The sequence below is a fragment of the Leptodactylus fuscus genome, chromosome 7 (genome assembly GCF_031893055.1).
Source record: "Leptodactylus fuscus isolate aLepFus1 chromosome 7, aLepFus1.hap2, whole genome shotgun sequence".
NCBI classification, from domain to species: Eukaryota; Metazoa; Chordata; class Amphibia; order Anura; family Leptodactylidae; genus Leptodactylus; species Leptodactylus fuscus.
Window position 1 is genome coordinate 14,723,787 of NC_134271.1, and position 17,776 is coordinate 14,741,562.

The 17,776-nt window shown below is 46.8% G+C and overlaps 1 protein-coding gene across 3 annotated transcripts in view; it reads right to left on the minus strand.

Annotated features, from left to right (window-relative positions):
* The window catches only part of LRRC4C (leucine rich repeat containing 4C), a 587,320-nt gene that overhangs the window by 266,606 nt on the left and 302,938 nt on the right, over positions 1-17,776 (minus strand). For all 3 annotated transcript variants that reach the window (XM_075281197.1, XM_075281195.1, XM_075281196.1), the window contains one exon: positions 2,652-2,783. The gene's annotated coding sequence lies outside the window, so the exon portion shown is untranslated. The remainder of the gene's footprint in view (positions 1-2,651; positions 2,784-17,776) is intronic.

The window sequence follows — 17,776 nt, forward strand, 5'->3', positions numbered from 1 at the left end:
GATCTAATTAAAATTACAAAATACAATTTGCTGCAGTTCCATGCCTAACCACATGGAGTGCTGTTGTGTATTCATAGCAGAACATTGTAAAACACCGCCTACTGGTAGCAGAGATGTAGGAATTTCTATTCCATGTCCAAATACATTAAATCAACAATTTATACTGGAATTTTACTGATTCCAACCTGTTTGGACTATACAGGAACAAATGTTTCATACACAATGTACAATATAAGAAGTTTCCAAACTTTACAAACTGCTTTCAGTCATTTGAATATATGCATAGTATTGCAGATTTTTTTTCCCCCTAATGTCGTTGTTTAGATCTAATTAAAATCACAAAAAAAAACGATTTGCTGCAATACCATGCCTGACCACACGGAGTGCTGTTGTGTATGCATGGTAGAACATTGTAAAACATCACCTACTGGTAGCAGAGATGTGGGAATTTATATTCCATGTCCAAATACAAGGAAATCAACAATTTATACTGGAATTTTACTGATTCCAACCTATACGGGAACAAATGTGTCATACATAATGTACAATATAAAAAGTTCACAAATCTTACAAACTACTATCAGTCATTAGAATATATGCATAGTATTGCGGAATAGATATTTCCTAATGTCGTTGTTTAGATCTAATTACAATCACAAAAAAAAACAAAAAACAATTTGCTGCAATACCAAGCCTGACCACACGGAGTGCTGTTGTGTATCCATGGTAGAACATTGTAAAACACTGCCTACTGGTAGCAGAGATGTAGGAATTTATATTCCATATCCAAATACAAGGAAATCAACAAGTTATACTGGAATTTTACTGATTCCAACCTGTTCGGACTATACGGGAACAAATGTTTCCTACACAAAGTACTAAATAAAAAGTTTTCAAAGATTGCTAATTACTTTCAGACATCAGAATATATGCACCTGATTGCATAATTATATGTTTAGATCTAATTAAAAGCACAAATAAAAAAAACTATTTGCTGCAATTCCATGCCTATATATTTAGATCTAATTAAGGTAAAAAAAAAAAATGCTGCAATTCCATGCCTGACCACATGGAGTGCTGTTGTGTATACATGGTAGAACATAGTAGAACGTTATATAACACCACCTACTGGTAGCAAATATGTAGTGATTTATATTCCATGCCCCAATATAAGCAAATAAACTATTTATACTGGAATTTTACTAACTCCAACCCATTCTGACTATATGGTTACACGTTTTGCCTACACAATGTTCTATATAAAAAATTGCCAAAGCCTACAGACAACATTCAATCATAGGAATATACCTATAGAATTGCAATAATAGATATTCCGTAGTGTAACTGGTTAGGGCTCAATAAAATTATAGAACACAATGAGTTGCAATTCTATGCCTGGCCACATGGTGTGCTGTTGTCCATGTCCATCGGCAAAAAAGCCCACATGCCAACCACAATACACACATGCCAACCACAAGCCCACATGCCAACCACAATATCTGTATTGCCCGCTACAATACATTTTATTCACAATACAACCACAAACCCCTCCCCCACCGTCAAACCCAATGACCCCAATCCCGCTATAGCCGCCCCCATACCCCATTGACTCACTAGAATGGCGCGCTAGGTCAATAGCATAGACCACTGTGGTGCATCATGCCTATAGGGTAGTATTAGTAATATTTGCTACATTTGTATAGCACTGTACACCAATAATGATTTTCGGAAGTTTACAGCTAGGTCACGGTATTCCCAAAAAGCAACATGCACAGGAGGGAGGCAATGCAATTGACGATATTGATGTCTAAAGATCTGCCAAACTGAGCAGAAGATCCAGAACACTTGACCCTTACAACAACTATAAATGGATGATATATTTTTAAAGGTCTACAGTTTTTTCTTCAGAAACAGCACCACTCTTTTTAGTGGTCGCGTCAGGTATTGCAACTCAGTCTCATTTTCTTTGTGTTCCTAATCGAAAAAAATAGATACTTTTTTTTTTTGCTAATTTGACAATTTGATAAATTAGTAGACGGAGAGTGATAGGAGATCTTTGGCAGTCATAGTTATGGGTGCCATCTCAACCAACATAGTTACAGCGAACTTAAAGGGAGTGTGTCTACAGAACCCAATATATCAACTCAGCTCTGCAGATAGATAGGTTAGTGTCACCTGAATCAAAGGGTGTTTACCCCTTGTGAATCCGTATCTCCATTGCTGAGATATCCCTGTTTTTATCCATATGCAAATGCCCTCTTAGTAATGGCTGCACCCTAGTAGCCCCAAAGAGCTCATTTGCATATGGAAAAAACAGTGATATCTCAGCAACGGAGGCTCCGATTCACAAAGGGAAAACACCGTTTTATTCAGGTGACCCTAACCTATCCATCTGTGGGGTTGGGTTGATATGCTAGATCGGAGTCAGACTCCACTTTAAGTATGTATCTCCTGTATATAGTATGTAAACCATACTGTGAAATCTAAATGCATCAGAATGTGAACTCCTTCCAGCCATCAGGGCCCTGCTCTTACGCAAAATGACTATAACAAATCCTGGAAAGTTCCTGTAATAGGACAAATGGGCAACAAAATCTGCTGCCAGTCACATCAAATCCATCATGGCTAATAACATAGGAGCTGATCCCTACCTTTCTCTGAAGTGTCTCACTGGAGCTTTCCTTTGGTTATTTCTTGATCCCATAGTCTGTCCATTTGATTGACACCCATGTTTGTGGGACTTTAGTCTTCCATACATTCCAATAGATAATGGATCAGCTGGCCTGGAGGACAAATAGACATTATATATGTTTTAGTAAAAAAATGTCCAACATGACTTAGAACTTAATGCTTAAGATGAGACTGTCTCTTCCACATTGACACATACAACAGTAACATATCATTGAAGTTATGTCAGATAGATCTGATAACGTATCATTTTGTGAAAATGGAACTCATGAAATAATGATAAAGTTTCACTAAGTTTACTTGTAATCCCATACCTGGCCACATGGAGTGCTGTGTAGGTTAAGCATCCCCATAAGTAAAATGAAGATCTACACATTGTAACTATTTCTATGATTATTTATAATCCCATGCCTGGCCACATGGAGTGCTGTTTTGGTTAACCATTCTTATAACTAAAATAAAGCGCTACACATACAAAATATTTCTACATTTACTTGTAATACCATGGCTGGCCACAAGGTGTACTATATAGGTTAAACACACTCATGAGTAAAAAGGAGATTTGCACATGTGTACAATTTCTAAGATTACTTGTAATACCACGGCAGGCCATGTGGAGTGCTGATGAGTAAAATGGAGCCCTTTTACAGCATTTCTATGTTTACTTGTAATACCATGACTGGCCACAAGGAGTACTTCGGCATGTAGGTTAAAGATGCTCATGAGTAAAATGAAGCCGTACAAATTTACAACATGTGTAATAACATGCCTGGCCACATGGAGTGCTGTTTAGATTAAACATGCTGAGGAGTGAAATGGAGCCCTACAATTGTAATACCATGCCTGGCCACAAGATGTGCTGTTTAGATTACACAAGCGCATGAGAAAACTAGAGCTCTGCCTATACATAATGCTAAGTTTACTTGTAATACCATTCCTAGCCACAAGATGTGCTGTTCAGATTACCTAGAATGGAGCTCTACACATTTACTCAATTTCTACTTTTACTTGTAACACCATGACTGGCCACCTGGAATGCTGTTTAGGCTAAACATGCTCAAGAGTAAAAAACAGATCTACACCATTTCTTTATACTATCTACTTGTAATACCACAGCTGTCCACATGGTGTGCTGTTTAGATTAAACAAGAGTAAAATGGAGCTCAGAGCAACCCATTTGGACAAATCCAGTTAGTGTCATATTCTAGAGCTCCGTCTAGTGGTGCACGTGTGTAATGGCACACATTACTGTTTATCTAACTGTATTGACTAAGAGAGCCGAGAATAGCAGACATCTACACATCTACAGCTAATAAAGGTCACAAGTCTCTTGTTTTCTTGGTTTTGCCTCGGCGTTGTGAAGGTGATGTCATGTTGTCTTGTTGATGAGATGTGATCATGGAGATTTCGATCAAAATAATGTCAAGTGATCAGAGGACATGATGTTGCTGTGATGTGGATGACAATCATTGTGTCAGGATCCATGTAGGTGTAAAGGGCAGGAACAGAGACGTTGGCTGTACTCTATATTATATTTATTATGTTTCTAAAAAGTTGTCTGGCATCAATGTCAGATCACTGTGTGCAAAAGTTTTAGGCAGGGCATGGAAAAATCCTACAAAGTAAGAACGCTTTCAGAAAGAGAAGGGTTAATAGTTTATTGTTGAATTGAGTGAAGAAAAGAGAAATGGAAACCCCATCAATATTTGGTCGACCCCATAGACCTGATCTCAACTTTATCCAATCTGTCTTGGATAATGTGAAGAGACAGAAGGATTGGATGAGCCGACATCCACAGAAGATCTGTGCATAGTTCTCCAAGATGGCGGCAACACCCTTCTTGCCTGGTTCCTTCCAATAATGTCTCTAAGTGTACCGAGAAGAATTTATGGAAGGCAAAGGGCAAAGGTCACACCAAATCGTCCCTGTTTCAATAAGCTTTGCTCAGGTAACTAGTACAGGAGATCATAAGAAACCTTCTAATATAACTCAACAGAGAGAAAGGCCTATGTCTCAGGCCGTTTCCCTGTGAAAATCCATGCTGTATCTTTAGACGGACTGCAGATCACATGACCCAAATTCCACATATCCATAGACGTCTATGTAGAAGAGAGGAGTGGGAGTAATAAGAAGAAATAAAAGAAGAATAGAAGCTTTCTATCCCCTTCAAAGCACTTTAATAACATCAGTAGAAGTCAGTACTTCTCTATATATGTCCTGCATTATCCTGGAGCTGTTATACAGTTATAGAGCAGATTCTCCTCTTCTCACTGTGTGCTGTGTATGGCAACTAGTCTCCAGACACCAGCTCAGAGAGAAATGCATCACATTGAGTGGTAGAAACTACTAAAAGGGCAGAACATAAGTATTATATTGGCCGGATGTAGGGTTACTCCTCATATACACCCACGTGGCAGCGTATCCTAAAAAGTTTCGTAAAACGGCCGGCACGCTTTAACAGTTTTGAGTAAGACAAATATCGCCTCTTCAAGTTATACAGTCCTGACCTGTCTGTCCTTTAATATCCTGACCCTTGCCAAGTCCTCCAAGCTCCTTGACTTCGATCTGTCACCGTTCCTCATTCACAGCTTCATTCCGCTGCCAGCGCCGGACCGTCGTGTCAGCAATAATTAACCTACAGCAGGAATCACACATTCTCTGCCTCTTCCTTCTTAGCAGATCCTCGATGAGAGTTATACATGTATTTATTTTTTTTAAAAAAATTAATTTTATTAGCCTTTGTTTAACCCCTTCACTTACAAATTGGAGGTCAATTTTGTTTTATTTTTCCATCAACAAGGCATACATTTTCCCAGGTGACTAAAAGCTCTGATCACATGATATCTTATGTAATTGTTAGGGAATTGCTAGAACAGCAATTCCCCAGTAGCTGCTGGAAACCCTGGGAAAGGGGCACAAGAGACAGTGAGCCCTAAGTTGAAGCCCCCCACTGTCCCTTCCAGTCCTATTCTAGATAATAGGCGACAACTGGGCGACAAAACCCTTCCTAAATACGTGACACACAAAACGCGTACAAGACAAACAACAACAAGGGAGGTCAGCTAGCCAAGGGGTCAGTAACAGTCGAGCAATGCAGTGACAAAATCGATATCCAAAAGACTAGTCAATAGGGAAAGGCAGAGGTCAAGAATCAGAATACAAGAATAAACAGCAAGAGAAAAGCCAGCATGCACAAGGCAATAGCAAGACCCAAGGTGAATGAGAGCCAAGAATACATAGGGAGGAAGAACCCGCCCTGGAGTAGATAGGTGGACAGGCTGTTCACTGTCCTTTCCTGCTTGACAGTCCTAGTCTACGTAATAGGCGACAACTGGACGACAAAACCCTTCCTAAATACGTGACACACAAAACGCGGACAAGACAAACAACAAAGGGAGGTCAGCTAGCCAAGGGGTCAGTAACAGACGAGCAATGCAGTGACAAAATCGATATCCAAAAGAGTAGTCAATAGGGAAAGGCAGAGGTCAAGAATCAGAATACAAGAACAAACAGCAAGAGGAAAGCCAGCACGCACAAGGCAATAGCAAGACCCAAGGTGAATGAGAGCCAAGAATAAATAGGGAGGAAGAACCCGCCCTGGAGTAGATAGGTGGACAGGCTGTCAATCACAGGGCAAGACTTGAATTAACCACTTCATGAACAGACGCAAACAAGGGCAGAAGACGGGTGTGGTGGAAATTCAATTACAGAACTAGAGCCGTTTTCACACAGTGCAACCAAAAACTCTAAGCAAGGAATTAAACTTCACATGCCCCCTGCACTGCAAAATGAGAGCAGAGGGTGGCGCAGTGACCCGAACAGGCAGAGACGTTACAGTTATAGTTGCAACGCTTGACGTTCCAAAGCATTATTGCATGTGAGTATAAAACTGGGGGGTAAACCTATTAAGACGCGCCTATGGCAGGGCCTAATAGGTCATGTAACCTCTGTAACCCTGTATATCCCATACATCCCCATTTTATAGAGTGGTTTTTCCTAAATATAAAAATTTACGATTAAGACATCTGACTCTTATTTTTTTGGACATAGACCACTGCAGGTTTTGACAATGATACAAGGCATAGCTGAATGTAAACTCTATAGGTATATACAAGAAAATAAACCGAGTCCTTTGTCTTCTATGGTACGAATACGTCTCATCATTCACGGCACAAGCAAAGTCGAATTCACGAGACTCAGTTCTATCAATTCATGGGAGACCTAAGACAACCTCTTTTGTCATAATTTTTTAAGGATACTCCCAATATAGAAGCTGGAAAATGCAGGTCAGGGAGATCATTTCTATGCAATTAGTCAGAGATTCCTCGTGACAAGGTTGGGAGGACCGGTGTTCGAGCGGCTCAAGGTCAAGGTGTTTGTGACGTCGACTCTTTGTGGCCAATGTTTATGAGTCATTGGGTTTTGATGCCTTTATAATGTGGGCTTTAGTTGAGTGTGCTATTTAGATACAAATCTTTACGTTGCGGCTCCGTAGAGACACACAAAGACTAGAGATGAGCGAACACTAAAATGTTCGAGGTTCGAAATTCGATTCGAACAGCCGCTCAATGTTCGTGTGTTCGAATGGGTTTCGAACCCCATTATAGTCTATGGGGAACAGATACTCGTTAAGGGGGAAACCCAAATCCGTGTCTGGAGGGTCACCAAGTCCACTATGACACCCCAGGAAATGATGCCAACACCTCTGGAATGACACTGGGACAGCAGGGGAAGCATGTCTGGGGGCATCTAACACACCAAAGACCCTCTATTACCCCAACATCACAGCCTAACAACTACACACTTTACACACTCAATACCACCTCTCTGACAGTAGGAAAACACCTTGAAACATGTGTATTTGGCACTTGCAGTGAGGAGAGCTTGTCACCAGCAGTGAATTTGGCCCTTGTAGTAAGTTGAGGTTGGCACCAACATTTGTTTTGAAAATCAGGGTGGATTGAGCCTCTAACCAGCAGAGTTTGGGCAAATTCATGGTGGAGGGAGCCTCTAAAAACCCCAGTTTGGGCAAATTCATGGTGGAGGGAGCCTCTAAAAACCCCAGTTTGGACCAATTCATGGTGGAGGGAGCCTCTAACCAGCCCAGTGTGGGCAAATTCATGGTGGAGGGAGCCTCTAAAAAACCCAGTTTGGACCAATTCATGGTGGAGGGAGCCTCTAACCAGCCCAGTTTGGGCAAATTCATGGTGGAGGGAGCCTCTAACCAGCCCAGTTTGGGCAAATTCATGGTGGAGGGAGCCTCTAAAAAACCCAGTTTGGACCAATTCATGGTGGAGGGAGCCTCTAACCAGCCCAGTTTGGGCAAATTCATGGTGGAGGGAGCCTCTAACCAGCCCAGTTTGGACCAATTAATGGTGGAGGGAGCCTCTAACCAGCCCAGTTTGGACCAATTAATGGTGGAGGGAGCCTCTAACCAGCCCAGTTTGGACCAATTAATGGTGGAGGGAGCCTCTAACCAGCCCAGTTTGGACCAATTAATGGTGGAGGGAGCCTCTAACCACCCCAGTTTGGACCAATTCATGGTGGAGGGAGCCTCTAAACAGCCAAGTTTGGACCAATTCATGGTGGAGGGAGCCTCTAAAAACCCCAGTTTGGACCAATTCATGGTGGAGGGAGCCTCTAACCAGCCCAGTTTGGGCAAATTCATGGTGGAGGGAGCCTCTAAACAGCCCAGTTTGGGCAAATTCATGGTGGAGGGAGCCTCTAACCAGCCCAGTTTGGATCAATTAATGGTGGAGGGAGCCGCTAAACAGCCCAGTTTGGGCAAATTCATGGTGGAGGGAGCCTCTAAACAGCCCAGTTTGGACCAATTCATGGTGGAGGGAGCCTCTAAAAAACCCAGTTTGGACCAATTCATGGTGGAGGGAGCCTCTAAACAGCCCAGTTTGGGCAAATTCATGGTGGAGGGAGCCTCTAACCAGCCCAGTTTGGACCAATTAATGGTGGAGGGAGCCTCTAACCAGCCCAGTTTGGACCAATTAATGGTGGAGGGAGCCTCTAACCAGCCCAGTTTGGACCAATTAATGGTGGAGGGAGCCTCTAAACAGCCAAGTTTGGACCAATTCATGGTGGAGGGAGCCTCTAAAAACCCCAGTTTGGACCAATTCATGGTGGAGGGAGCCTCTAACCAGCCCAGTTTGGACCAATTAATGGTGGAGGGAGCCTCTAACCAGCCCAGTTTGGACCAATTAATGGTGGAGGGAGCCTCTAACCAGCCCAGTTTGGACCAATTAATGGTGGAGGGAGCCTCTAACCACCCCAGTTTGGACCAATTCATGGTGGAGGGAGCCTCTAAACAGCCAAGTTTGGACCAATTCATGGTGGAGGGAGCCTCTAAAAACCCCAGTTTGGACCAATTCATGGTGGAGGGAGCCTCTAACCAGCCCAGTTTGGGCAAATTCATGGTGGAGGGAGCCTCTAAACAGCCCAGTTTGGGCAAATTAATGGTGGAGGGAGCCTCTAACCACCCCAGTTTGGACCAATTCATGGTGGAGGGAGCCTCTAAACAGCCAAGTTTGGACCAATTCATGGTGGAGGGAGCCTCTAAAAACCCCAGTTTGGACCAATTCATGGTGGAGGGAGCCTCTAACCAGCCCAGTTTGGGCAAATTCATGGTGGAGGGAGCCTCTAAACAGCCCAGTTTGGGCAAATTCATGGTGGAGGGAGCCTCTAAAAAACCCAGTTTGGACCAATTCATGGTGGAGGGAGCCTCTAACCAGCCCAGTTTGGGCAAATTCATGGTGGAGGGAGCCTCTAAACAGCCCAGTTTGGGCAAATTCATGGTGGAGGGAGCCTCTAACCAGCCCAGTTTGGACCAATTAATGGTGGAGGGAGCCGCTAAACAGCCCAGTTTGGGCAAATTCATGGTGGAGGGAGCCTCTAACCAGCCCAGTTTGGACCAATTAATGGTGGAGGGAGCCTCTAAACAGCCAAGTTTTGGGAAATTCATGGTGGAGGGAGCCTCTAACCAGCCCAGTTTGGACCAATTAATGGTGGAGGGAGCCTCTAAACAGCCCAGTTTGGACCAATTCATGGTGGAGGGAGCCTCTAACCAGCCCAGTTTGGGCAAATTCATGGTGGAGGGAGCCTCTAAACAGCCCAGTTTGGACCAATTCATGGTGGAGGGAGCCTCTAAAAACCCCAGTTTGGACCAATTCATGGTGGAGGGAGCCTCTAACCAGCCCAGTTTGGGCAAATTCATGGTGGAGGGAGCCTCTAAACAGCCCAGTTTGGGCAAATTCATGGTGGAGGGAGCCTCTAACCAGCCCAGTTTGGACCAATTAATGGTGGAGGGAGCCGCTAAACAGCCCAGTTTGGGCAAATTCATGGTGGAGGGAGCCTCTAAACAGCCCAGTTTGGACCAATTCATGGTGGAGGGAGCCTCTAAAAAACCCAGTTTGGACCAATTCATGGTGGAGGGAGCCTCTAAACAGCCCAGTTTGGGCAAATTCATGGTGGAGGGAGCCTCTAACCAGCCCAGTTTGGACCAATTAATGGTGGAGGGAGCCTCTAACCAGCCCAGTTTGGACCAATTAATGGTGGAGGGAGCCTCTAACCAGCCCAGTTTGGACCAATTAATGGTGGAGGGAGCCTCTAACCACCCCAGTTTGGACCAATTCATGGTGGAGGGAGCCTCTAAACAGCCAAGTTTGGACCAATTCATGGTGGAGGGAGCCTCTAAAAACCCCAGTTTGGACCAATTCATGGTGGAGGGAGCCTCTAACCAGCCCAGTTTGGGCAAATTCATGGTGGAGGGAGCCTCTAAACAGCCCAGTTTGGGCAAATTCATGGTGGAGGGAGCCTCTAACCAGCCCAGTTTGGACCAATTAATGGTGGAGGGAGCCGCTAAACAGCCCAGTTTGGACCAATTAATGGTGGAGGGAGCCTCTAAACAGCCAAGTTTTGGGAAATTCATGGTGGAGGGAGCCTCTAACCAGCCCAGTTTGGACCAATTAATGGTGGAGGGAGCCTCTAAACAGCCCAGTTTGGACCAATTCATGGTGGAGGGAGCCTCTAACCAGCCCAGTTTGGGCAAATTCATGGTGGAGGGAGCCTCTAAACAGCCCAGTTTGGGCAAATTAATGGTGGAGGGAGCCTCTAACCACCCCAGTTTGGACCAATTCATGGTGGAGGGATCCTCTAAACAGCCAAGTTTGGACCAATTCATGGTGGAGGGAGCCTCTAAAAACCCCAGTTTGGACCAATTCATGGTGGAGGGAGCCTCTAACCAGCCCAGTTTGGGCAAATTCATGGTGGAGGGAGCCTCTAAACAGCCCAGTTTGGGCAAATTCATGGTGGAGGGAGCCTCTAAAAAACCCAGTTTGGACCAATTCATGGTGGAGGGAGCCTCTAACCAGCCCAGTTTGGGCAAATTCATGGTGGAGGGAGCCTCTAAACAGCCCAGTTTGGGCAAATTCATGGTGGAGGGAGCCTCTAACCAGCCCAGTTTGGACCAATTAATGGTGGAGGGAGCCGCTAAACAGCCCAGTTTGGGCAAATTCATGGTGGAGGGAGCCTCTAAACAGCCCAGTTTGGACCAATTCATGGTGGAGGGAGCCTCTAAAAAACCCAGTTTGGACCAATTCATGGTGGAGGGAGCCTCTAAACAGCCCAGTTTGGGCAAATTCATGGTGGAGGGAGCCTCTAACCAGCCCAGTTTGGACCAATTAATGGTGGAGGGAGCCTCTAAACAGCCCAGTTTGGACCAATTCATGGTGGAGGGAGCCTCTAAACAGCCCAGTTTGGGCAATTTCATGGTGGAGGGAGCCTCTAAACAGCCCAGTTTGGGCAAATTCATGGTGGAGGGAGCCTCTAACCAGCCCAGTTTGGACCAATTAATGGTGGAGGGAGCCGCTAAACAGCCCAGTTTGGACCAATTCATGGTGGAGGGAGCCTCTAAAAACCCCAGTTTGGACCAATTCATGGTGGAGGGAGCCTCTAAAAAACCCAGTTTGGACCAATTCATGGTGGAGGGAGCCTCTAACCAGCCCAGTTTGGGCAAATTCATGGTGGAGGGAGCCTCTAACCAGCAGAGTTGTGGGAAAGCAGGGTGGAGGGAGCCTCTAACCAGCAGAGTTGGTGGAAATCAGGGTGGAGGGAGCCTCTAACCAGCAGAGTTGGGGGAAATCATGTTGGAGGGAGCCTAGTATTAGCAGAATTGTGCAACGCTTATGGTGGATGAGTATGAGGATGCGGAGGAATTGGAGAGGTTGAGTACAGACATGGAGTTTCATGTTGGGGTGCTTTACACAGGTGGGCACAAAAATGAAGGCTCTATCCAGTGGTGGTTCATTTTTATCAAAGTGAGCCGGTCGGCACTCTCAGCTGACAGACGGGTGCGCTTGTCAGTGATGATGCCACCGGCTGCACTGAACACCCTCTCAGATAGGACGCTGGCGGCAGGACAGGACAGCACCTCCAAGGCATATAGGGCAAGTTCAAGCCACAGGTCCAACTTCGACACCCAATACGTGTAGGGCGCAGAGGGGTCGGAGAGGACAGGGCTGTGGTCGGAAAGGTATTCCCGCAACATGCGCCTATACTTCTCACGCCTGGTGACACTAGGACCCTCCGTGGCGGCACTTTGGCGAGGGGGTGCCATCAAGGTGTCCCAGACCTTAGACAGTGTGCCCCTCGTTTGTGTGGACCGGTGAGAACTTGGTTGCCTACTGGAGGAACTGCCCTCCCTGCCGCCAACGTCACATGCTGGAAACATCTCCATCATATTCTGCACCAATTGCCTGTGGCAAGCATTGATGCGATTGGCCCTCCCCTCTACCGGAATAAAAGACGAGATGTTGTTTTTATACCGGGGGTCAAGGATAGCAAAGATCCAGTACTGGTTGTCCTCCATGATTTTGACAATACGCTTGTCGGTTGTAAAGCACCCCAACATGAACTCAGCCATGTCTGCCACAGTGTTAGTTGGCATGACTCCTCTGGCCCCACCGGAAAGTTCAATCTCCATTTCCTCCTCATCCTCCATGTCTACCCATCCGCGCTGCAACAATGGGACGATTCGAAGTTGCCCGGAAGCCTCCTGTATCACCATCACATCATCGGACAACTCTTCTTCCTCCTCCTCCTCCTCCTCCTCCTCCATTAAACGCAGTGAAGCGGACAGATGTGTGGACCTACTCTCCAGCTGTGACGGATCGGATGCTATCCCTAACTCCTCTGTGTGATCTGAGTTATCCCTGATGTCAATCAGGGATTCTCTCAGAACACACAAGAGCGGGATTGTAAGGCTCACCATCGCATCCTCAGAGCTCACCCTCCTTGTGGACTCCTCAAAGACCCGTAGGATGTCACAAAGGTCTCTCATCCATGGCCACTCATGGATGTGAAACTGAGGCAGCTGACTTTGTGGCACCCTAGGGTTTTGTAGCTGGTATTCCATCAAAGGTCTCTGCTGCTCAACCACTCTATTCAACATCTGAAACGTTGAGTTCCAGCGTGTGGGGACGTCGCACAAAAGCCGGTGTTGTGGCACATGCAGGCGTTGCTGGAGAGATTTTAAGCTAGCAGCGGCTACTGTCGACTTGCGAAAGTGGGCGCACATGCGCCGCACTTTCACCAGTAGCTCTGGAACATTGGGGTAGCTCTTTAGGAAACGTTGCACCACTAGGTTGAAGACGTGGGCCAGGCATGGAACATGTTGGAGTCCGGCAAGCTCCAGAGCTGCTACCAGGTTCCGGCCGTTATCACAAACGACCATGCCTGGGCCCAGGTGCAGCGGCTCAAACCATATTGCCGTCTCATCGAGGAGGGCATCCCTCACCTCGGAGGCAGTGTGCTGTCTGTCCCCCAAGCTGATCAGCTTCAGCACAGCCTGCTGACGTCTACCAACGCCAGTGCTGCAACGTTTCCAACTCGTAGCTGGGGTCAATCTAACAGCGGAGGAGGAGGCGGTGGCAGAGGAGGAGGCGGTGGCGGAGGAGGAGGCGGTAGAGGAGGAGGAGGAGGGGGGTGTTCTTCTCGTGTCCCTGCCAGGAATGTTAGGCGGGGAGACGAGGTACACCGGGCCAGTTTGGGAAGCAGTCCCAGCCTCAACTACATTCACCCAGTGTGCCGTCAGTGAAATGTAGCGTCCCTGTCCGCATGCACTTGTCCACGCGTCGGTGGTCAAGTGGACCTTTGTGCAAAGCGCGGAACTAAGGGCCCGCCTGATGTTGAGTGACACGTGCTGGTGCAAGGCGGGGACGGCACACCGGGAGAAGTAGTGACGGCTAGGGACGACATAGCGAGGTGCCGCAGTTGCCATCAGGTCCAGGAAGGCGGGAGTTTCAACAAGCCGGAACGCCAACATCTCCTGGGCCAGCAGTTTAGCGATGTTGGCGTTCAAGGCTTGCGCGTGTGGGTGGTTAGCAGTGTATTTCTGCCGCCGCTCCAATGTCTGAGAGATGGTGGGTTGTTGTAAAGAAACGCCTGATGGTGCCTTTGATGGTGCAGGAGAAGGAGATAAGACAGGACCAGGGGAGGATGAGGTAGAAGTCAACAAAGTGGCGGAGGCAGATGAAGTGGTGTCCTGGCTCATCCTCTGGAGTGCATCGCCAGCACAGTCAGCAGTGGCAGTGGCAGAGGCAGAGGCAGTGGCAGAGGCAGTGGCAGTGGCGTGAACGGCAGGCGGCCTTTGTCCTGCCGTTGCTGCCTGCCACTGATTCCAGTGCTTGGATTCCAAATGACGGCGCATTGAAGTGGTGGACAGGTTGCTCTTCTCAGAGCCCCTAATCAATTTCGAGAGGCAAATTGTGCAGACAACACTATATCTGTCCTCGGCGCATTCCTTGAAAAAACTCCACACCTTCGAGAAACGTGCCCTCGAGGTGGGAGTTTTTCGGGGCTGGGTACGAACTGGAACATCTTGGGAGATTCCGGGTGTGGCCTGGCTTCGCCTAAGCTGCTGACCTCTGCCTCTAGCTACCCTTTTTGGTGCTGCACCTGCCTCAACATCCACACTACTTTCCCCGCTTGACATCCCCCCTGTCCAGGTCGGGTCAGTGTCCTCATCATCCACCACTTCCTCTTCCAACTCCTGTCTCATCTCCTCCTCCCGCACAATGCGCCGGTCAACTGGATGCCCTGACGGCAACTGCGTCACATCATCGTCGATGAGGGTGGGTTGCTGGTCATCCACCACCAAATCGAACGGAGATGGAGGAGACTCTAGTGTTTGAGCATCTGGACACAGATGCTCCTCTGTTAGGTTCGTGGAATCGTGACGTGGAGAGGCAGGTTGAGGGAATGAAAGGAGCGGAGAACAGCTCTGGGGAGCAGGGACAGTTTGGGTTATTGTTCTGTAAAGCTTCGGAATTTTGGGAGGAAGGAAGACAAGACTGTTGGGTAATAGGAGGAGAGGAGGCAGAGTCTGACTGGCTGCTGGACAATGTGCTGTAAGCGTTCTCTGACAGCCATTGCAAGACCTGTTCCTGGTTCTCAGGCCTACTAAGGTTTGTACCCTGCAGTTTAGTTAATGTGGCAAGCAACCCTGGCACTGTGGAGTGGCGCAATGCTTGCTGCCCCACAGGAGTAGGCACGGGACGCCCTGTGGCTTCACTGCTACCTTGCTCATGACAATGGCACTGTATACCAGTAGTAAAAATTGTGGGTGTATATAGCCCCAATTCTATTGCTAGGGGACTTGCAGGGTATTTCTGGGGTGAAGGTGGGGGGGCACACCGTTGGAACGGGTATCGGGGTATATATCGGGTATACGGGAATACACTGACAGTGTATTCCATTCAGGATCCTGGGAAAGCTGGGTTGCGGCGATTGAGCCCGTCAGTGCCACGTTACACTGACAAGCTTCTCCCTGGAATTTAGCTCTTACAAGAGCTGTTGGTTGTCTTCTCCTTCCTATCCTAGCCTGTCCCTGCCTACCCAGAATCTAAGCCCTAGCTAGCTGGACGGAAACCTCCGTCCTCGGTGAATTGCAAGCTCAGAATGACGCGAACCTGGGCGGCGCTGTTCTTTTAAATTAGAGGTCACATGTTTTCGGCAGCCAATGGGTTTTGCCTACTTTTCTCAACGTCACCGGTGTCGTAGTTCCTGTCCCACCTACCCTGCGCTGTTATTGGAGCAAAAAAGGCGCCAGGGAAGGTGGGAGGGGAATCGAGTAATGGCGCACTTTACCACGCGGTGTTCGATTCGATTCGAACATGCCGAACAGCCTAATATCCGATCGAACATGAGTTCGATAGAACACTGTTCGCTCATCTCTAACAAAGAACAGCTCTGGGGAGCAGGGACAGTTTGGGTTATTGTTCTGTAAAGCTTCGGAATTTTGGGAGGAAGGAAGACAAGACTGTTGGGTAATAGGAGGAGAGGAGGCAGAGTCTGACTGGCTGCTGGACAATGTGCTGTAAGCGTTCTCTGACAGCCATTGCAAGACCTGTTCCTGGTTCTCAGGCCTACTAAGGTTTGTACCCTGCAGTTTAGTTAATGTGGCAAGCAACCCTGGCACTGTGGAGTGGCGCAATGCTTGCTGCCCCACAGGAGTAGGCACGGGACGCCCTGTGGCTTCACTGCTACCTTGCTCCCCAGAACCATTCCCCCGACCTCGCCCACGGCCTCGTCCACGTCCCTTTCCGGGAGCCTTGCGCATTTTGAATTCCTAGTTAGAAATTGGCACTGTATACCAGTAGTAAAAATTGTGGGTGCACGTAACCCCAATATATTCTTTGAATTACCAGTCAGAAACTGGCACTATATGGCAGTAGCAAGAAATGAGGGTATTTATAACCCCAATATATTCTTTGAATTCCCAGTCAGACAATGGCACTGTATACCAGTAGTAAAAATTGTGGGTGCACGTAACCCCAATATATTCTTTGAATTCCCAGTCAGACAATGGCACTGTATACCAGTAGTAAAAATTGTGGGTGCACGTAACCCCAATATATTCTTTGAATTCCCAGTCAGACACTGGCACTATATGGCAGTAGCAAGAAATGAGGGTATTTGTATTCCCAATATATTCTTTGAATTCCCAGTCAGACAATGGCACTGTATACCAGTAGTAAAAATTGTGGGTGCACGTAACCCCAATATATTCTTTGAATTACCAGTCAGAAACTGGCACTATATGGCAGTAGCAAGAAATGAGGGTATTTATAACCCCAATATATTCTTTGAATTCCCAGTCAGACAATGGCACTGTATACCAGTAGTAAAAATTGTGGGTGCACGTAACCCCAATATATTCTTTGAATTCCCAGTCAGACACTGGCACTATATGGCAGTAGCAAGAAATGAGGGTATTTGTATTCCCAATATATTCTTTGAATTCCCAGTCAGACAATGGCACTGTATACCAGTAGTAAAAATTGTGGGTGCACGTAACCCCAATATATTCTTTGAATTCCCAGTCAGACACTGGCACTATATGGCAGTAGCAAGAAATGAGGGTATTTGTATTCCCAATATATTCTTTGAATTCCCAGTCAGACAATGGCACTGTATACCAGTAGTAAAAATTGTGGGTGCACATAACCCCCATATATTCTTTGAATTCCCAGTCAGACACTGGCACTATATGGCAGTAGCAAGAAATGAGGGTATTTGTATTCCCAATATACTCTTTGAATTCCCAGTCAGACAATGGCACTGTATACCAGTAGTAAAAATTGTGGGTGTATATAGCCCCAATTCTATTGCTAGGGGACTTGCAGGGTATTTCTGGGGTGAAGGTGGGGGGGCACACCGTTGGAACGGGTATCGGGGTATATATCGGGTATACGGGAATACACTGACAGTGTATTCCATTCAGGATCCTGGGAAAGCTGGGTTGCGGCGATTGAGCCCGTCAGTGCCACGTTACACTGACAAGCTTCTCCCTGGAATTTAGCTCTTACAAGAGCTGTTGGTTGTCTTCTCCTTCCTATCCTAGCCTGTCCCTGCCTACCCAGAATCTAAGCCCTAGCTAGCTGGACGGAAACCTCCGTCCTCGGTGAATTGCAAGCTCAGAATGACGCGAACCTGGGCGGCGCTGTTCTTTTAAATTAGAGGTCACATGTTTTCGGCAGCCAATGGGTTTTGCCTACTTTTCTCAACGTCACCGGTGTCGTAG